General features: G+C 48.5%; 1 protein-coding gene across 1 annotated transcript in view; it reads left to right on the forward strand.

Annotated features, from left to right (window-relative positions):
• FKBP6 (FKBP prolyl isomerase family member 6 (inactive)) overlaps positions 1 to 13,430 on the forward strand; it is a 36,411-nt gene extending 22,981 nt beyond the window's left edge. The window contains exon 9 of the mRNA XM_051991903.1: positions 12,824 to 13,430. The gene's annotated coding sequence lies outside the window, so the exon portion shown is untranslated. The remainder of the gene's footprint in view (positions 1 to 12,823) is intronic.
• Positions 13,431 to 18,001: the final 4,571 nt, after the last annotated feature.

Below are 18,001 nucleotides of genomic sequence, written 5' to 3' on the forward strand. Positions count from 1 at the left end.
TAGATCCAATAAGTAATTTTTTTCCAAACACTCCAATTTGCTTATGGTACCACCTTTTAGGTCTAAATCATGTGCCCATTTTGATCTTATCTTGGTCAAAAGTATAAGATGCTGGCATATACCTAGTTTCTGCCAAACTACTCCTACAGTTTTTCCAATAACTTTTGTCAGATAGTAAGTCCTTAACCTAAAAGCTTGGGTCTTTTAGGTTTCTATGGTCGTTTACTACTATGTATTATGTATCTAATCTATTCCAGTGATCTACCATTCTGTCTTAGTACCAGAGTATTTGATGGTTGCCACTTTGTAATACCATTTGAGATCTGATAAAACTAGGCCACTTTCATATTTTTTTCCATTGTTTCCCTTAATATTCTTGACTTCTTTCAGATAAATTTTGGGGTTTTTTCTAGCTCTATAAAATAATTCTTTGGTTTGTTTGGCACTGCATAAGTAAATTAATTTAGGTAGAATTGTCATTTAAAAAATTTTAATGCTTTTTTTTTTTTTTTAGATTATACACGTACATTTCGTTTTTTACATATTACTACATGAGTCACGTTGAGAGAGAAAAATCCCTTTTGCTCAAGGGAAACTATGAGGAAAAAAAAAACAGAAGAAAGGAAAAAAGGTGAAAATGATATGCTTTGGTCCACATTCAGTCTCCATAGTTCTCTTTCCAGATGTAGATGGTGTTTTCTAACCAGAGTTTATTGGGATTGCCATGGATCACTGAATTGCTGAGAAGAACTAAGCCTCTCGTAGTTGATTATTACACCCATCTTATTGTTGCTGTGTATAATGTTTTACTAGTTCTGCTTGCTTCACTCATCATCAGTTCATGTAAATATTTCCAGTTTTTTTCTAAAATCTGCTTTTTCATCATTTTTAAAGAACAAGAATATACCATATATACCGTAACTTATTCATCCGTTCCCCAATTGATGGGCAACTACTGATTTTCCAATTCTTTGTCACCACAAAAAGTGCTACTATAAATATTTTAGCACTTTCCCCTCTTATGATTTCTTTGGGATAACAGACCCTGCAGTAGCATTGCTGGATCAAAGAGCATGGCACAGTTTTACAACCCTTTGGACATGGTTTCAAATTGCTCTCAAGAACGGTTGGATCAGTTTAGAATTCTACCAACCGTGCATTGGTATTCCAGTTTTCCCACATCCCCTCCAATGTTTATTATTATCTTTTCCTGTTATTTTAGCTAATTTGGCAAGGGTAGTACCTCAGAGTTGTTTTCATTTGCATGTCTCTACTCAGTAGTGATTTAGAGCATTTTTTCATTTGACTAGATAGCTTTAAATTCTTTATCTGAAAATTTTTTTCATATTCTTTAGCTACGTATCACTTAGAGAGTGATTTGTGTTCTTATAAATTTGACTTGGTTATGTTTTAGAAATGAGGCCTTTATCAGAAACACTGTATGTAAAACTTTTTTCTCAGCTTTTTGCTTCCCTTCTAATCTTGGCTGCATTGGTTTTGTTTGTACAAAACTTTTTAATTTAATATAGTCAAAATTATCCATTTTGCATTTCATGATATTTTCTATTTCTTGTTTCATAAATTTCTCCCTTCTCCAAATAAACAATAGGCTCACTATCCCTTATCGTCCTAATTTGTTTATAGTATCACTCTTTATGCCCAAATCATGTACCCATTTTGACCTTATTTTGCTATGGGATGTGAGATTTGGACTATGACAAGTCACTGACATTACTTTCCAGTGTTCCCAGCAATTTTTGTCACATTATGAGTTCTTATTCCAGAAGCTGGAGTCTTTGGATTTATCAACAGTAGATTACTGTAATCATTGACAATTGTCTTGTGTGCCTAACCTATTCCACTGATGCGGCACTCCATTTCTTAACCGGTACCAGATGGTTTCAATGACTGCTACTTTACAATAGAGTTTTACATCTGGTATTGCTAGGCCACCATCTTTTGCATTCTTGATAATTAATTCCCTTGAAAACCTTGACATTTTGTTCTTCAGATAAATGTTGTTATTATTTTTTCTAGCACTATAAAATAATTTTTTGGGCAATTTGATTGGTATGAAACCGAATAAATAGACTAATTTAGCTAAAATTGCCATTTTTATTGTATTGTCTCCACCTACGCACAAGCAATGAATACTTCTCCAGCTTCTTAGATTTCTGTTTGTGAAAATTGTTTTGTAATTGTGTTTATCTATTTCCTGTATTTGTCTTGGCAGGGAGACTCCCAAGTATTTTATATTATCTGCAGTTGTTTTAAGTATAATTTCTTTCTATTTCTTGGTGGGTTTTGTTGGTAATAAATAGAAATGCTGATGATTTATGTGGGTTTGTTTCATATCCTGCAGCTTTGCTAAAGTTGTCGATTGTTTCAACTAGTTCTGTAATTGATTCCCTAGGGCTCTCTAAGTATACAATTATATCATCTGCAAAGAGAAAGAGTTTTATTTCCAGATTGCTTATTTGTAGTTGTTCGGCTTCTTTTTCTTCTTTATTGCTGTGGCCAGCATTTCTGGTACAATATTGAATAATAGCCATGATAATGAGCATCCTTGCTTCACACCTGTTCTTATTGGGAAGGCTTCAAGTTTCTCCATATTACAGATAATGCTTGTTCTTGGCTTTAGATGGTACAGCTCATCATCTCCAGTCTCTTAATAGTGTGGAAATGTGCTGAAGGAAAATCAATGCCAGTTTCTTACCAAAAACTGGGCTCAGCTTCAATACAGCCAATTAAATGTTCATTTATAACTTTCTAAATAGAAATAATAACAACTAGCATTCATAGCTGGCTTCAGGGTTTGCTTGTTACAAAGGCGGAAACTGAGGCAGGGAGAACTTAAGAGACTTGCCCAGGGTCACACAGCTAGTAAGTGTCTGAGACAGGATCTGAACTTGGGTCCTCCAGACTCCAGGGGTGTGTGCTGCTCTGGTCCCTCCGATTAACAGCTCTTCCATTTACTTCCAGTCACACATGGATTTTTTCTTTAGGGTTTTGATGTCATCTTGTTCTAGTTCAACTTTCTTTGTTTCAGATTTTCTTAGATCTCTCTACATTTTCTTCATTCATCATCTTTGCCTTTTTGTTTTTCAGTCCCATTTGGGGTATTCTTGGCTCGCCATTTCCTTCTCCAGCTCATTGTTCAGATGAGGAAACTGAGGCAAGCTAGGAAGTGTGTGAGGCTGAATCTGAACTGCTGACTTCCTGCCTGCCTGCCACCCCCAGGTGCCCCAAATTAGAAGAACAAAAAACAATCCACGTGGCCTTGAGAGAGTTTTTCTTCCCAGCGCTTTGCAGTTACCCATACTTCTGAAGTCCTTTCATATTGTGGTTATTTGGCGGTCATTCCCTCCACGCCACTGCCACCTCCTCCCGGAGGCCTGGGCTGCTTTGGGGCCTCTGTCCCAGCTCTTCCCGGGCCCTAGGCAGGACTCGGGGCCTCTTTGACAGGGGTTTTTCTGGGTGTGGCTTCCCCCCATAAGCAGGTATAAATCCCCCTCAGGTAGGGCCCATTTTACTTTGGTCACGTTGTGCCTGGCACTTCATAGGTACTTAACCGATGTTTTTTACTGGGTTTCACTCGAGTTTCTTTTACCGGCCTTGCAGTCCACAAAAGCAGATTCAGTTTTATCTGAACGTTGTACCTTTTGTAGGGCCTAGCTTAATAAATAGTTATACTGAATGGTATTAAAATCATCTAAACCAGAATAAAGTGTTGATATAAATGTAATAGAATTTCAACTAAGGACCTAAAGAGCCACGTGGGCCAACTCCTTCCCCCCAACAAAGAGCCCCTTCAAAAGCCCCAGAACTGGTCATCCAGTCAACGTGGAGACCTGCAGATGGGCCCAACCCAGGCCTTCCTCATTAAGGCTAGTCTGGCGAGGACTGAAAAAGTTTTTCCTTGACTCATCAAGTCTAAAGTTGCCTCTTGGCAATGGGGACAGAACTGTCTTCTTGGCGTCTGTTCTGGGATTAATCCTCCATGTAGAGGTCAGCAAACAGAAGCAGGCCCTTGCTCCAGAGACCCATCTTCTCCTAGCTAACCGGCCTGTTTGCCAGCTTTTCCTCAGTTGCCCTTGAGACCCTCTACCATTCTGCTGGTGGTCCTCAAGACAACTTGTCCACGGCTTGTTGCTGTTCTTCCCAAACTGCCTTGCCCAGAATTGAGCCTAGCCCTGCAGCCAGGGGCTGACCAGGCCCATGAGAGGAAAGAACTTGAACTCCTTCCTCCATGGGCTGCCATCTCTCATCATTGAGTCCTATTTAGTCAGATTTTTTTCACTGCTGTCTACCCATATCTCCTCTTTTATAAAGTCACTTTTTAAAAAATTAAAGCATAAAAGTTCAAGTTCAGCCTTACTGAATTTCATCAAAGAGATTTGACAGGATGTATTTTTGTCGAAGTCATATTGGTTTTTTGTGACCAGCTTCCTTTTCTAATTTTTTCCTAAACATCTCTACTAAAATTAAAGTCTAGCATTTTGCCAGGAATTGAAGTGACTTTTCAAACTCCTCTCTTCTTGTCTTGTTTGTACTTTCCCACTGCTGGGTCACTCCTTCAGAAATGACAGCACCTGGGAATGGGAATTCTGGTGAGCTAGAATACTGAATTCATCAAATATAAACTTCTCTGTTGGTCACTGAAAGGGATTTAGGATGTCTCGTTGTCTTCCTGACTTAGCTCCCGCACTATCTTGATACAGATTCTTTCCTGTCCCTACCTGGATGTGTCTCTCTTCCCCGGTTGCCGGTGTCTTTCCTTAATAATCCTTAGATTACTAATCTTCGTGACAAAATGCTTATTTACTGTGCAACGGGTCTATACACTGACACCACATAGATGTTACAGGCAAATAGTTATTTATATTTTTTATCTCCCATTAAAATATAATCTCCTTGAGGACAGAGCCCATGTTTTTGCCTTTCTTTAAATACTAATGCTCAGCACACTGTCTGGAACAGGGGTTCTCAAACTACGGCCACGGGCCAGATGCAGCAGCTGAGGACGATTATCCCCCTCAACCAGGGCTATGAAGTTTCTTTATTTAAAGGCCCACAAAACAAAGTTTTTGTTTTTACAATAGTCTGAAGGACAGTGAACTGGCCCCCTATTTAAAAAGTTTGAGGACCCCTGCTCTAGAACAATAATAAATGCTTACCAACTAATGTACATGTATAATCTGTATCATTTTGCTTATTTGCTTGGGGAGGGGGAGGGAAAGGAAGGAGGGAGAAAAAATTAGAATGCAAAATCTTGCAAAGATGAATGTTGAAAACTATCTTTATGTATATTTGAAGAAATAAAATACTGTTGAGGAAAAAATGCTTACCAATTGATAGCCCAGCTGCTAGTACTTCTCCCCACAAATTGCTTCTTATTTGCTAAAAGAAATCAGGAAAGGAATAGAGCTAAGAGCCAACAATTTAGAAAAAGATCTGTCAAGATTTTCTAATTTACAGCTTTTAAGTTTGTGTTTAATATTTTATTTCCCTAATTACATGTAAAAACAATTTTAACTTTTATTTTGAATTCCAAATTCTTTCCCTCTCCTTCTTTCCTCCCCCCTGATTGGAATGAAAGTAATTTGATATACATTATACATATGCTGTTATGTAAAACTTATTTCCATATTATATGGAAATATAGATAACCCTTATTCACAGCAGGAAAGAAAACATAGATTGTTAGAGGGCTGAAACTATTGAGTCGATGCACTGAGGTCAGGCCTGCCGAGCACTTGAGGCTAATTACTGATTGGACAATACTCTATGGGCATATGCTTGGAAAATGGTCCTTTCCAGTATCCGTACTGTCTCAATGATTGGTGTATACAGAGGATTGTAGGAGGAACTAGGGGATGGAGTAAGATGAGTCAGGGTCACTCTTTGGTGGTAGAAGAGGGAGAAGGTGGTTGCAGAGATTTTGTTTCCATCCTGTTCAATCCTGCATCTAAGACCAAGAATAAAGACTAGGGACTTTTGCTTATCCTGCCTGACTCCAGCTGATTCTGGGGTGTCTGGGGTGCTAGCATGGTTGTCACAATAGACTAAATTTTTTTTCTAAAAATGAAGAAAGTTAAAGTATACTTCAATCCACATTCAGACTTTCATTTTTCTCTGAAGATGGATAGTATTTTTTCATCATAAGTTCTTCAGAATTATCTTGAATCATTATATTGTTAAGAATAGCTAAATCATTTGCGTCAATGAATTCTTGCTCTTATTGTCTATACTGTTCTGGTTCTGCTCACCTTTCATCAGTTTATTTAAGTCTTTCCAGGTTTTCTGAGAGCATTCTGCTCATCATTTCTTACAGCATAATAGTATTCCATTACAATCATATTCCACAATTTGTTTAGCTATTCCCCAATTGATGGGCATCTTTTCAGTTTCTAATTCTTGGCCATCACAAAAAGAGCCGCTATAAAGTAGTTCCTCTTCCTTTTTTGTTTTTTATCTTTGGATGTAACCTCTCTTTATCCTATTCTCTCTCTTTCCACCCTGTCCATCATCAAAAGTGTTTAATTTCTAACTATCACCTATCCCAATCAACTCTCCCTTCCATCAGTGCCTACTTTCTCTTTTCCCCTTCCCTTCCTACTTTCCTATAGGATAAGATATATTTCTGTACCCAACTAGTGCATATGTTAGTTATTCTGATGAGAGTAAGCTTCAAGGCTTAGCCAGCCCACCCCCATCCTCCTCTCCATTGTATAAAGTGCTTTTGAATCTCTCTTATGGGAGACAATTTAGCCCAACATTTTCCCCTTCTCCTATTGCATCTCTCTTTCTCACTTTTTAATTTTTATACATATTTCCACAATTATCTTGCTACACAAGAAAAATCAGCTCAAAAAGGAAGAAAATGAAAAAACAATGCAAACAAACAAAAGAAAGGTGAAAATACTGTACTTTGATCCATATTCAGTCCCCACTGTGCTCTCTCTGGCTGCAGAGGGCTCTCTCCATCACAAGTTGATTCGAATTGGCCTGAATTACCTCGCTGTTGAAAAGAGCCACTTCCATCAGAATCCTTAATTTTTTTTTAGATATCATCTTGTCATAATCCTCTGTATATACTTCTAACTGCCATAATGATAAAGTTATTAAGAGTCACAAATATCCTTTTTCTATTCTAAACTTATTTGAACCCTTTATGATGATGTTCCTAATTTTTTTTAATGTTTCTCTTGAGTCTTATACTTGAAAGTCTCATTTTCCATTTAGCCTCATTCTTCAGGAGTGTTTTAAAATCTTCTGTTAAGGATCTTTCTTCCCCCACCATTGTACTGATGCTCCATAGTTCCTCTCTGGATACAGATGGCATTTTCTATCCCAAGTCAGTTGGAATTGTCTTGGATCCCTGTATTGTTGAGGCGAGCCAAGTCCATCACAGTCGATCATCACATGACCTTTTTGTCATCGTGTACCACGTTTTTCTGGTATTGTTCTTTTCAGTCAGCGTCAGTTCATATAGGTCTTTCCAGGCATTTCTGAAATCATCCTGCTGATCATTTCTTACAGAACAATAATATTCCATATAACAATAAGTTATATGCCATAACTTATTCAGCCATTCTCCCAACTGATGGGCATCCATTTAATTTCCAGCTCCTTTCCACTACAAAAAGGGCTGCTCAATTATTTTTGTACTTTTGGGTTCTTTCCCCTCTTTTATGATTTCTTTGGGATACGGGCTAGAAGATCATGATCTTCTTGGTAAAGACAGAAGCCTGCTAAGAACGGATGGTGTCGGGCAGCCTTTTGTCAGGTCTTGTCCCACCCACACCAGGCTGCTGACCTGTTCCTTTTCTGAGCCACCTACAGTTCGTTCTGGCTTTAGTGTTCCTGGAGAACTCTTTGAACTCCAGGTCTGGCTCCTGTCACCTGCCCTTGCTTCCTGATTCTCCACGTAGCTTTGGGAATTCCCTGTGTATCTACATGAGTCACTTGGGACAAGTCCCTTTTTCCCTTACATAGAACCATTTCCTTCTTTGTCTTCTGAATTTTATTCTCAGGTTTGCCATCCTCCTGTTTAGGCCCCGGGAGAAGCTGGACAGCACGAATCCCAGTTTTCATTTTATCCCCTCCCTTTGACTCCTCTCACGCTTACTGTGCCCCTTCTCCTGTTGCCCTAAATTCAATCTGTAGGGAATATCGCGATACAAAAGCAGGTCTCTAGATGTACGTGGGGGAGCTTTAGTTTTTTCATCTGTAAAATGGGTATTCTCGCACTACCTCATCCATTGGGCCATCATGGGGATGACGTGAATATGTTGGACATTGGGGGTAGGGCTGTGGAGGCAGAGGGCTCACATCCATGCTCTGCCATTGACTGCCAGCTCAGCTGACCCTTCCAGGCCTGGGGCTCCTTCCAGCTCTGGTGTGGGATCCCATGGAAGCTCAACTTCTACTGGGTCTCTGTTTGCTCTCAGGTTGGGATGGACCGAGATTTGGGTTTGCGTTAAGAAGCCAGAATTATGAAGTTTTGTATGTTTTCTCTACATTGGTCCTTTGAGAACAGAGATGGCTTTTGATATCTCCTGTATTGGGCCTGGCATGTAGTAGGTGCTTAATAAATGCTTAGTAACTGACTGCAGGTGGCAGGCCCTGCCCTGAGAAGGAGGGTTAGTCATTCTCTTCTTTCGCCTCCATTAGCAGGCGGAGAACACCCCATTCTTACCTGGGGGGAGGATGTAGGGCGGGAGTGGCGCCTGCAGACAGGTTTGCCACGCTGCCCGCGGGTCACACGCACGGGTTCCAGAAGTGGGCCAAGAGGCAGACGCTGTGAGAAAGGGGCTGAGCTGGGCTCGAAGCCCCCACCCTGCCCGTTGGTGCCCGTGGGAATGATGCTCAGGGACGGCCCTGCCCAGGGCGCTGTCCCCGCCACATCCCTCTCCGGGGTCTCTGTTACATTTTCACACCCTTCTTTGATTACTGTCCATTATTTCTGCACAATTGCCGCTGCCTGCCGATTGTATCATGGCCCGGTTCCTATTTCACATCGATGAGGTCTTCCTGGAACAGAATTGTTTAAGCTCAGAAGCAGCTTCTTTGGTCGGACTCCATTCATGGGTGTCTCTCCATCTCAGCCCCCGATCTCCGCCCGGCCCTCCTTTCTGCAAGCTTCCTGCATTTATCTCCCTGGTCCCGTCTCTTTTACTGCGTCACCATGGGCTCTGTTGAGCAGGGATTTTTCCTAGGTTTGAAAGTGAATTGTGAACAACCTTGTATATTTTAGAAGAAACTTCAATCTTGTTCATATGCCAGAAAATTAGGGTCTGTTTATTCTCAATGACCCTCTGTCCAATAGCAAGTTACTTCTTTGGGGTGTGGGGTGTTCAGGGAGGCCTTGTACCCCTGCTGCCAGGGCTTGCCAAACCCTGTTCAGGGCTGCTTTCTGCCTCAGTGTCTCCCGGCTTCCCCTTATCACCAGAGGCTCCAAAGCTGTAGCCCGGGCAGCGGGCAAGGTCCGGTAAAGCTGTCCGGGCAGACGGGCTCAGTCACCTTGGGGTGAGGCAGAGATGGGTCTGCCCCGAGCACAAGAAGACTTTCCCCAGCCAGACGGTGGGTGAGAACGGGGCCACGAAGGCGGCCGAGCGGGAGCTGCAAGTGTAGAGCTTGTTTGGCATTGGAGATGCCCAGGGCACCCCGAGCCCATCATCAGACACCCCGACTTCTGCCCTGGTTGCTTATTTTTCAAGCTTATTTCTTGGCTTCCCCTCCTGGGGTGGGGTCAGTGTCTGAATTTTGGGGTTCTGTTGTTTTCAGAGCTAGTTCTGGGCTCTGTCAGCTTTCAGTTCTTGGGATGATGTGATCTAAGGAGAGATGTGGTCCCTGCTGTGTGGGCCTGTGCTCGCTCTGTGAGCATCATTAGCACTGTCTTCTCCCCGGGACCGTGACCCAAACCCCCGCTTCCCCGTAGCCAAGAGCTTGCCCCAGAACTGCAGCCTGGGGCCGAGTATGGAAGTGCTCTGGGCTCACTTGTGCCAGCCTGGCTGCCCTGTCTGTGGGCCTGCGGCCTTTCTTTTGGCCCGTCGCAAAGGTTTCTTGGGCTGGAAAATTCTTCCGCCCTGTCCTTTTGGGGGTTTTGCCACAGAATTGCTTTTGAGGCACACTTTTGTAGGTGTTTAGAGGGGAATTTGAGAGGTTGAGTGGGTCCCTGCCCTGGAGCCCAATCCTGGCACTGCTCGAGCCAGCCCGAACTCCCCCCTTCCCCAAGCTTGATAAGCCGCTGAGCCTGTCCCCCATTTCACTGGGAAAATGTGAGAGAGCGGGGCTAAGGCGAGGCAGGTGGAGCTTGTTCTCGGGGTCCCTCCGGGCAATAGTCACACCCTGCAGTCGCCTCTACGGGTTCTCCTGCATCCTCCTTGACCCTCTCTCCCCCTTCCCTTCCCCTATCCTCCTTTTCCCCCTCCCCCCGCTCCTCCTGACTGTGGCACAGATGTCTGAAGAGTCGCCTTACTGACATCCGAGCCTGCCCTGCCCGGCGTAACCGTCCCAAGGAACCCAGAGAAGCTGCGGCAGCGGGACCCTCTCCTGCAGGGCACGAGCCTCTTTTCTCTTTTCTAAGAACTTGGAAACGCTTTTTAACATGGCATGTCCCCGATTTCTGCCAGGGCCCCGGGCCGGTTCACAAGCCTGTGACTTGAAACGCTGCGTCTTTCTCATTTATGAACCAAAAAACGGCGTGGACTCAACTTGTTCTGGCTCCTCTCCTGTCACTTGTCCCCTTGCGGACGCTCGTGACCCCATTTGGGCCTTTCTTGGCAGAGGAACTGGGGCGGCCGCCATTTCCTTCTCCGGTTCACTTTGCAAGTGAGGGGGGCAGGGTTAAGCGACTTGCTGGGGTCACACAGCTAGGATGCAGATTTGAGCAGAGGTTTTCCTGACCTGGGGCAGCCTGGCCCTGTCCGTGGTAGCACCTCGCGGTTCGGAATGAGGGTAGACACCGATTTTTCTTCTGGGCCCACATTCTCCACACTTGCCATGACCAGCTTTACCCCCAACTCCAAATAGGTGGTGACAATGAAAACTTAATGAATGTCTTTTAAAAAGTAGGCTGTAAGCCCATCCGTGTTTTTCCCAGTGGCCCACATGATGCAAGATGTGTCTCCTCCACAGTGCTCTCGGCCCCAATAATGCTGTTTTTTAGCCCAGAACCTGGCTCTGTGCCTCCCACATGAGAGCTGCTGAACTGGCATTTGCGGAGTCGAGCTGAACGTTTTCCGTGGGGCTCTTTCTGAGGGCAGGGAATAGGGGCTCATGGGCCGGCCTTCTGGGCCCCCAGTCTCCATCAGCATCGGCGTGTGGTGGGGCCTTGGGGAGGGAAGCGGGCCGTGTGCCCAGCCTCACGGTGGGCACTGGGAGAAGCCCCGCCTGCCCCCAGGGATCTAGGATGTCAGCAGGGAGAGCGCGGTCTGCGAGATGGACTCGAGTTCGGATCCCGCTGGGGGCTCCCAGAGCCTCACTTTCCTTGTCTGTAGGAGTGACGGAACGCTGGACTCTGGGCTCCTCGGCCTTACGTCCCACTCGGGGTTGACCGGCTCCGGCTCCTTCTTCAGGGATTGTTTGGCTTGTCCTTCCCGTGCCATCTGCTTGAGTTCCCGTTCCAGTCTGTTCTCTATCAGCTGAAAATTGCCATGTGCGTCTCCTGTGTTACTGAAAACTAATGGAAGCTTTTGCAGAGGGGCATTTACTGATCAGATGGGGCAGGGGCCAGAGCACAGAAACGCCCCTTTCCCCCAGCCTGGGGATGTGCTTCCGGAGGTCTCGGGGAGGGGGCTCCGGGCTGCTAGAAAGCGGCGTCCGGCTGAAGTCACTCCCAGATGTAGCAGACATGGCGACCGAACAGAGTCACCCCTGTCTAAAGCCGTGGTCCCTCGGCCCCCAGACCCCCCAGGGCGCTGGTACACCAGCCCCCCCACCCCCTCCAGCCCTGGACCTCTGGCCAAAGGAGGAGCACAGACTTCCCAGAGCCAGGCTGGCTTGGGAGCTTGGCCCCCAGGAGTCCTCCTCACACCTGGGCCAGTGTGCGCATTTATACGGGGGGATGCTCCCTGTGCTGCCCATGGTTGTTGATTAGCTGTTCGTCACCTGGAAGCTCTTCCCCCGATTCAAGGGGAACATCACCCCCTTACTTGTCAGAAGAGGTGGAGGCCAGTCTGCGCTCAAAGGACGCATGTAGGGGCAGGAGCTGGGTTTGGAATCCAAGTCCAGCCTGTTGGCGAGCATTCATTAAGCGCTTATTGTATACTTCAGTATAGTGCCCCAAGAAGCCCTAGTGGTGAAGTCCCAAGTGAGCCCGTTTCTTGTCTTCACAGAGACGTGCGAGTAGAAGGGACATGAGTTTGTATGTTTTATGTACTTGTATCAGGAAAGTCTTTGGGTGGGAAATGGCCTTTGCAGCCGCATTGGAGGAAAGGAGCTCCTCGGAGACGCAGGTGAGAGGGGCCGACGAGCAGTCGCCATGAGGAGGGGCCCTGAGAAGGGCACTTTGGCCCGACCTTGGGCTTTGGACGGAGAGAAGCTGCCCTTTTTGGCCACCCTGTGCCCTAGGCGGGGGAGGGGGCCAGGCCGTGAAGGGCCCTGGAGGAGTTTGTGTTTAATCTTAGAGGCCATGGGGGGGGGGGGCCACAAAGAGGGACTTCGGGTTTAAAATATTTTAGGTCCAAAACGCTGGAACGAGGTCAGTGAAAGCCCTGATTAGATTTAGGAACTGACACTCTTCCCCTCTCTGAGTCTGCCCAGGTGGACAGCTGGAAGTGTCCGCCTTACGCTGATTGTCCCCTTTCTTCCCCCACAGCACCCACAGCCTGGCCAGGGTCGGCACAAGAGCAGAACTCTGCAGGATGGCATCGTGGGGGCAAAGAGAGCCCCATGTCCTGGAGGAGGAGCTGGGCCCTCGCGTCTCTGAGCTCCCAGCACCCATGGTTCTCTCCAGACTCCTCCTCAGGCTTAAGCGGCCGGGCACACTCCTGGTGCCCGCTGCCCTCGCCAGCTCTCCCTGCCGAAGCCGGGCAGCCCACGTGCCCAGGGAGCCTTTTTGTAACCACCCTCCGAAGGTGGGGCTTGGGGAAGCAGGGCGGCTCCCGCTGGGCGCCCACTGTCCGAGGTGGCCGGGCCTGGGGGCCTGAATATCCGCCGCCTCCAAGTGGAGAAGCCCTCGGCCCTTTCCCCCAGGAAGTTAAAGGGGGTTTTGGTTTTTTGGGGGTTGTTTTGTTTCTTAATGGAAGCTGTTCTTGGCTTTTCTCTCGACACCCTTCCCGGCTCCTGAAGTGCTTGTGTAAATAGTTGGACACGGAGCTGGCTGTCAGTGTTTACAGAGGGTTTGTTGTTTCAAAGGAGAGAATTATGTTCAGGATTTTGTTGTTGTGAAGAAATAAAAAAGAGTTTCCTGTCCTTGGAATAAGTCCCAGCCAAACCTGGTGCCAGTTTGTTGGGCAAAGACGATCAAGCTTCAGAGGGAGTGGGCGGGACGAGGGCAGCCATTGGCCAAGGCGGCTCAGCTCGCCGGCCAGAACTGGGCTGGGGTTTCAACCGGACAGCTGCTCCTTTCTCTTAGTGATGGAAGGGAGTGGGTTAAAGGCAGGGAGGAGGGTTGGAGGGGGACAGGGCTGGTCCTTGTAGCTGGAGCCTCAGGGGTGACCTGCTCAGACCTAGTCCCTCGTGTGGTGCTCGGGTCTCTGCTCGAGGGGTACGAGGTCATCAAGGCCCCTCCCCAAGCTGTGGGTGCCCCTGGCGGGCTCCAAGCAAGGATGGAAGGTGGGGGACCCCGGGGGAGGGCGCCCACCAGGGCCTAGGCAGGAAGTCCCAGGCCAGCCAGAGCTGGGGTACCAGCCAGGAGAAGGAAAAATGGCAGAAATACACATAGGGAAAGTGGGTGCTGCTCCCCTCGTGGGATGGACAGAACCCTGGGTTGTGGTTGGTTAGCCTGGGAAAGTTTTCCATGGGAAAGGAGGATAATGTCCATCAGAAAGGCAGCCGGAGAGGTCTCCTCCGCCCGCCCCGCTCAGGACCAGAAGCAATGAGAAAGGCTCCTCGGGGCTGCGGGCTCGGCCCTGGAGGTCGGAGTGCCGGGTGCCGAGCCAAACGGGCAGCTCCGCGGTGTCCACCGAGGCCCTGGCCCGTGAGGGGACACGCTTCCCCCTGGGTCAGAATGTGTGGGGGGAAGGGGCGAGGCTGGGGGGACTTACTGCCTTTCCAGGGGAGCGGGCTGAGCAGGCCGGCCGGCTCCTTTCTGGCCCATCTCTTCGGGCTGACCGGCGGGCACCGGCCATCGTTTAGGGCTGTGGCCATTGAGCCTGTTCCAGAGCACCGGGACTTCCCTCTGCTGCTCCGCTCTGGGGTCGCGGCTCCCCACAGAGGAAGTGAAATCCCCCCCTTCTTTGGCTTCCTCCAGGGCCCGAGCTCATTGATCCGTCAGCTACAGAGCCGGCCAGACCCCTCCCTCCCGTCCCGGTCCCGGGTCCCCGTGGGCAGCGCTCCGGCTGGAAGCTGGCCCGCTGCCTGTGCCCGGGGAGCCCGGGAGCCTGGTCGGAGGCGCTGGGATTCATGGGCAGCCTTGGGCCCACTCTCACCCCGGGGACACCAGGCCGCCCGGAGGAGTGAGTGAGCGCGGAAGCGGAGCCGGGCTTCATGAGGACGTGGCGCCCACCAGAGATGTCCCCCGGCCGCCCGGGAATTAAAATGGCCCGGCCTCGCCCCGAGCTGCATGGAACAAGTGAACGCTAGATGGCGACAGCTTCCTCTTTACACTTGTCAGACGGCCGGGACTCTGTCCTGCTGCCCCGGCCCGTCCCGGGAGCCCGGCTGCTGGGGAGAGCCGAGACCCGGCCCCCTCGTCCCCCGGCCCAGGCCCGAGGCAGAAAGGCCGCCCTGAGGAGTGACACCGCGGGGGGAAACCCCAGAGAACATACGGGAGAGTGAGAGTGTACGCAGCTTCGGGGGCTGCTTTGGGGGCTGCTCTGTCCTCCTGCCTGGGCGCCCAGAAGTCCACAGTGCGAGGGGCGTAATTGGGTTCTCGGGCAGTAGCTCCAGCTCTCAGCCCCCGGCCGAGGTTCTCCTGCACGTCGCTGCTGAAAAGCGGGGCAGCCTCGACCCCATCCCCATGAGGGGCCCCGGGCCCGGGTGATGGAGGGCCCACCCAGCACAGTCCCTCGGGAGGGAGCCCTGGGTGTACCGACCCAGGATCCCTCCTTCCTCCCCCGGGAGTCTGGTCGTGGCTGCCTCCGTCAGAGACGACGTGCACAGGCAGTGCAGGCTGGCAGGAGGGCACACTCTGGCCTCCTCTGGGGGCCCAGACCTCCCTGCCTCGGACCGTGAGACGGGGGTGCCTGTGACTGCGCTAACACGCGCACAGTGTGTCTGAATGACGGGAGATTGTCTCTGCTTTCTCTCCCTCCGGAGCCACATTTGTGTGTATAACACGCGCACAATGTGTCTGAATGACGGGAGATTGTCTCTGCTTTCTCTCCCTCCGGAGCCACGTACGTGTGTATAACACGCGCACAGTATGTCTGAATGATGGGAGATTGTCTCTGCTTTCTCTCCCTCCGCAGCCACATTTGTGTGTATAACACGCGCACAGTGTGTCTGAATGACGGAAGATTGTTTCTGCTTTCTCTCCCTCCGGAGCCACGTTTGTGTGTATAACACGCGCACAGTGATTATTCTGCCTTTTCTCTCCAGAGCCAGGTATGTATGTGCGCGGTGTGAGTGCACACACACCTCCTGGCCGCTCCCCCCCACACCTACTTCAAGCACCTTCCCAAAGAGGGCTTCTAACGTGGGCCGTCCACAGTGGGGTTTTGAGCTCCGTGTTGAGCTGCGGCCTCTTGGACCCCTGCGGCGCTTCGGACTGCCTTCCCGAACCTTCCGGGGAGCTGGGGCCTCCTTGCCTCAGAAAAGTCAACATTTTGTTCCTGTCAGTGACTTTCCATGGAGTTGGAGGCTGTGAGCCACTGAAAAAGCCTCTGTCTTAGCTGAGCCCAAAGGATGTCACCAACAAATCCAACAGCAGGAGATACAAAGAGAAATCGCATTTAAAATAACTGTCGACAGCATAAAACATTTGGGAGTCTCTCTGCCAAGGGAAAGTCAGGAACCATATGAGCACAACTACACACTTTCCACACAAATAGTCAGATCTAACGAAATGGAAAAACATGAAGTGCTCCTGGATGGGGCGAGCGAATATAATAAAGATGACAATACGACCTAAACTAATCTACTTATTTAGCGCTGTACCAATCAGACGCCCAAGAAGCTATTTTACTGACCAAAATCCATATGGAAAAACAAAAGGGCAAGAATTTTAAGGGAATTAATGAAAAAAAAATCAAATGAAGGCGGCCTAGCTGTACCTGACCCAAAACTATATTATAAAGCAACAGTCACCAAAACCATCTGGTACTGGCTAAGAAATAGACTAGTTGATCAGTGGAACAGGTTAGGTTCAAAGGACAAAACAGCCAAGAACTTTAATAATCTAGTGTTTGACAAACCCAAAGTCCCAGCTTTTGGGACAAGAACTTACTTTGACAAGAACTGCTGGGAACATTGGAAACTAGTATGGTAGAAACTAGGCCTTGGCCCACATCTAACACCATGCACCAAGATAAGGTCAACATGGGTTCATGACCTAGGCATAAAGAATGAGATGAGCCCAAAGGAACGGGCCGAGTAGGGAACCCTGCGTGCCGGGGATGAGTCGGTGATTAGACATCCCAGGTGTCCCCATTCCCAGGCGGGTGACCTCCTTCCCCAGGGCCAAGAGCACTTGGGGGCCACCCAGCCCTCGTTTGCCCCGTGTGAGTCACTCAGGGCGGGAGACCCTCCTGTGGGGGTTGGGGGGGTCCAGAGCAGGATGGTTCCTCAATATCTCCTGTCTACAAGGGGAGAGGAGACCCACCGGTGTGACAGGCGCTATTTAGCAGATTTCGGGTGCTGGCCAGGGAAGGGGAAAGTGCACTGTGAGGTCTCAGAGCTATGAGGGGAAGCCTAGGGGCACTGCCCCCCACACCGGGGACTCCCTGGGCTGGGCCTTCACTCCCGCCCGATGCTCTTTCTGGGATGGAACTGTCCACCCTTGGGTGCATCCTAATTCCTCCCCACAGGAAGCCTCCTCCCTGCTTCCCAACTCCCCACTGCGCGTCTGGGAGACGCCCCAGAATCAGACCCTCTTTTTGGTCTGGATTTGCTTGCTCGGGGCTTAGGGCAACGTCTGACACTTTTGTGCTTTCCATCTGGCAGAGGGTGAAAGGTCTGCACGGGAGGAAGAATGCTGGCTTGGAGTGGGGGTTTCTGGGGCTGCGGGGCAGATCATTTGGGAGAAGCTGGGTTCTGGGAGCTGGAGCTGGGGAGGAGCGTAGAGACGGACAAGAGCCCAAGGTCACCCAAGGAGCAAGCTTCTGACCGGCAGCTGAGTCCAGGGTCTAGACGCCCTGAGTTCAAATTCAACATCCGGCACTTACTGGCTCTTTGATTCATATTGCTTGCCTTCTCAAGAGATGGGAGAGAGAGAATTAAGAACTCAAATTTTTAAATATATGTGTGTGTGTATGTATGTATATATAATAAACAAAAAAAAATTTTTGACGGGCAGGTCGCAGCCTCTGTTTACCTCAGTTTCCTTATTTCTAAAATGGGGATAATAATATCACCTCTCTCCCAGGGTGGTCATGAGGATCAAAGAAGATATTTGGAAATGACTAAACACAATGTCTGGCACATAGTAGGTGCTTAATAAATACTTCTTTTGGGGGGTAAGTGACTTGCCCAGGGTCACACAGCTAGAAAGTATCTAAGGCCAAATTTGAACTCCTGACTTCAAGGCTGGTGCTCTTTCCACTATTCCATCTAGCTGCCCCAGAATGGTTCCTCTCTCTCTCTCTCTCTCTCTCTCTCTCTCTCTCTCTCTCTCTCTCTCTCTCTCTCTGTATATATATATATAAACACACATATATATGAATGTATGTATATA

The sequence above is a fragment of the Antechinus flavipes genome, chromosome 4 (assembly GCF_016432865.1).
Source record: "Antechinus flavipes isolate AdamAnt ecotype Samford, QLD, Australia chromosome 4, AdamAnt_v2, whole genome shotgun sequence".
In the NCBI taxonomy this organism is placed as follows: domain Eukaryota; kingdom Metazoa; phylum Chordata; class Mammalia; order Dasyuromorphia; family Dasyuridae; genus Antechinus; species Antechinus flavipes.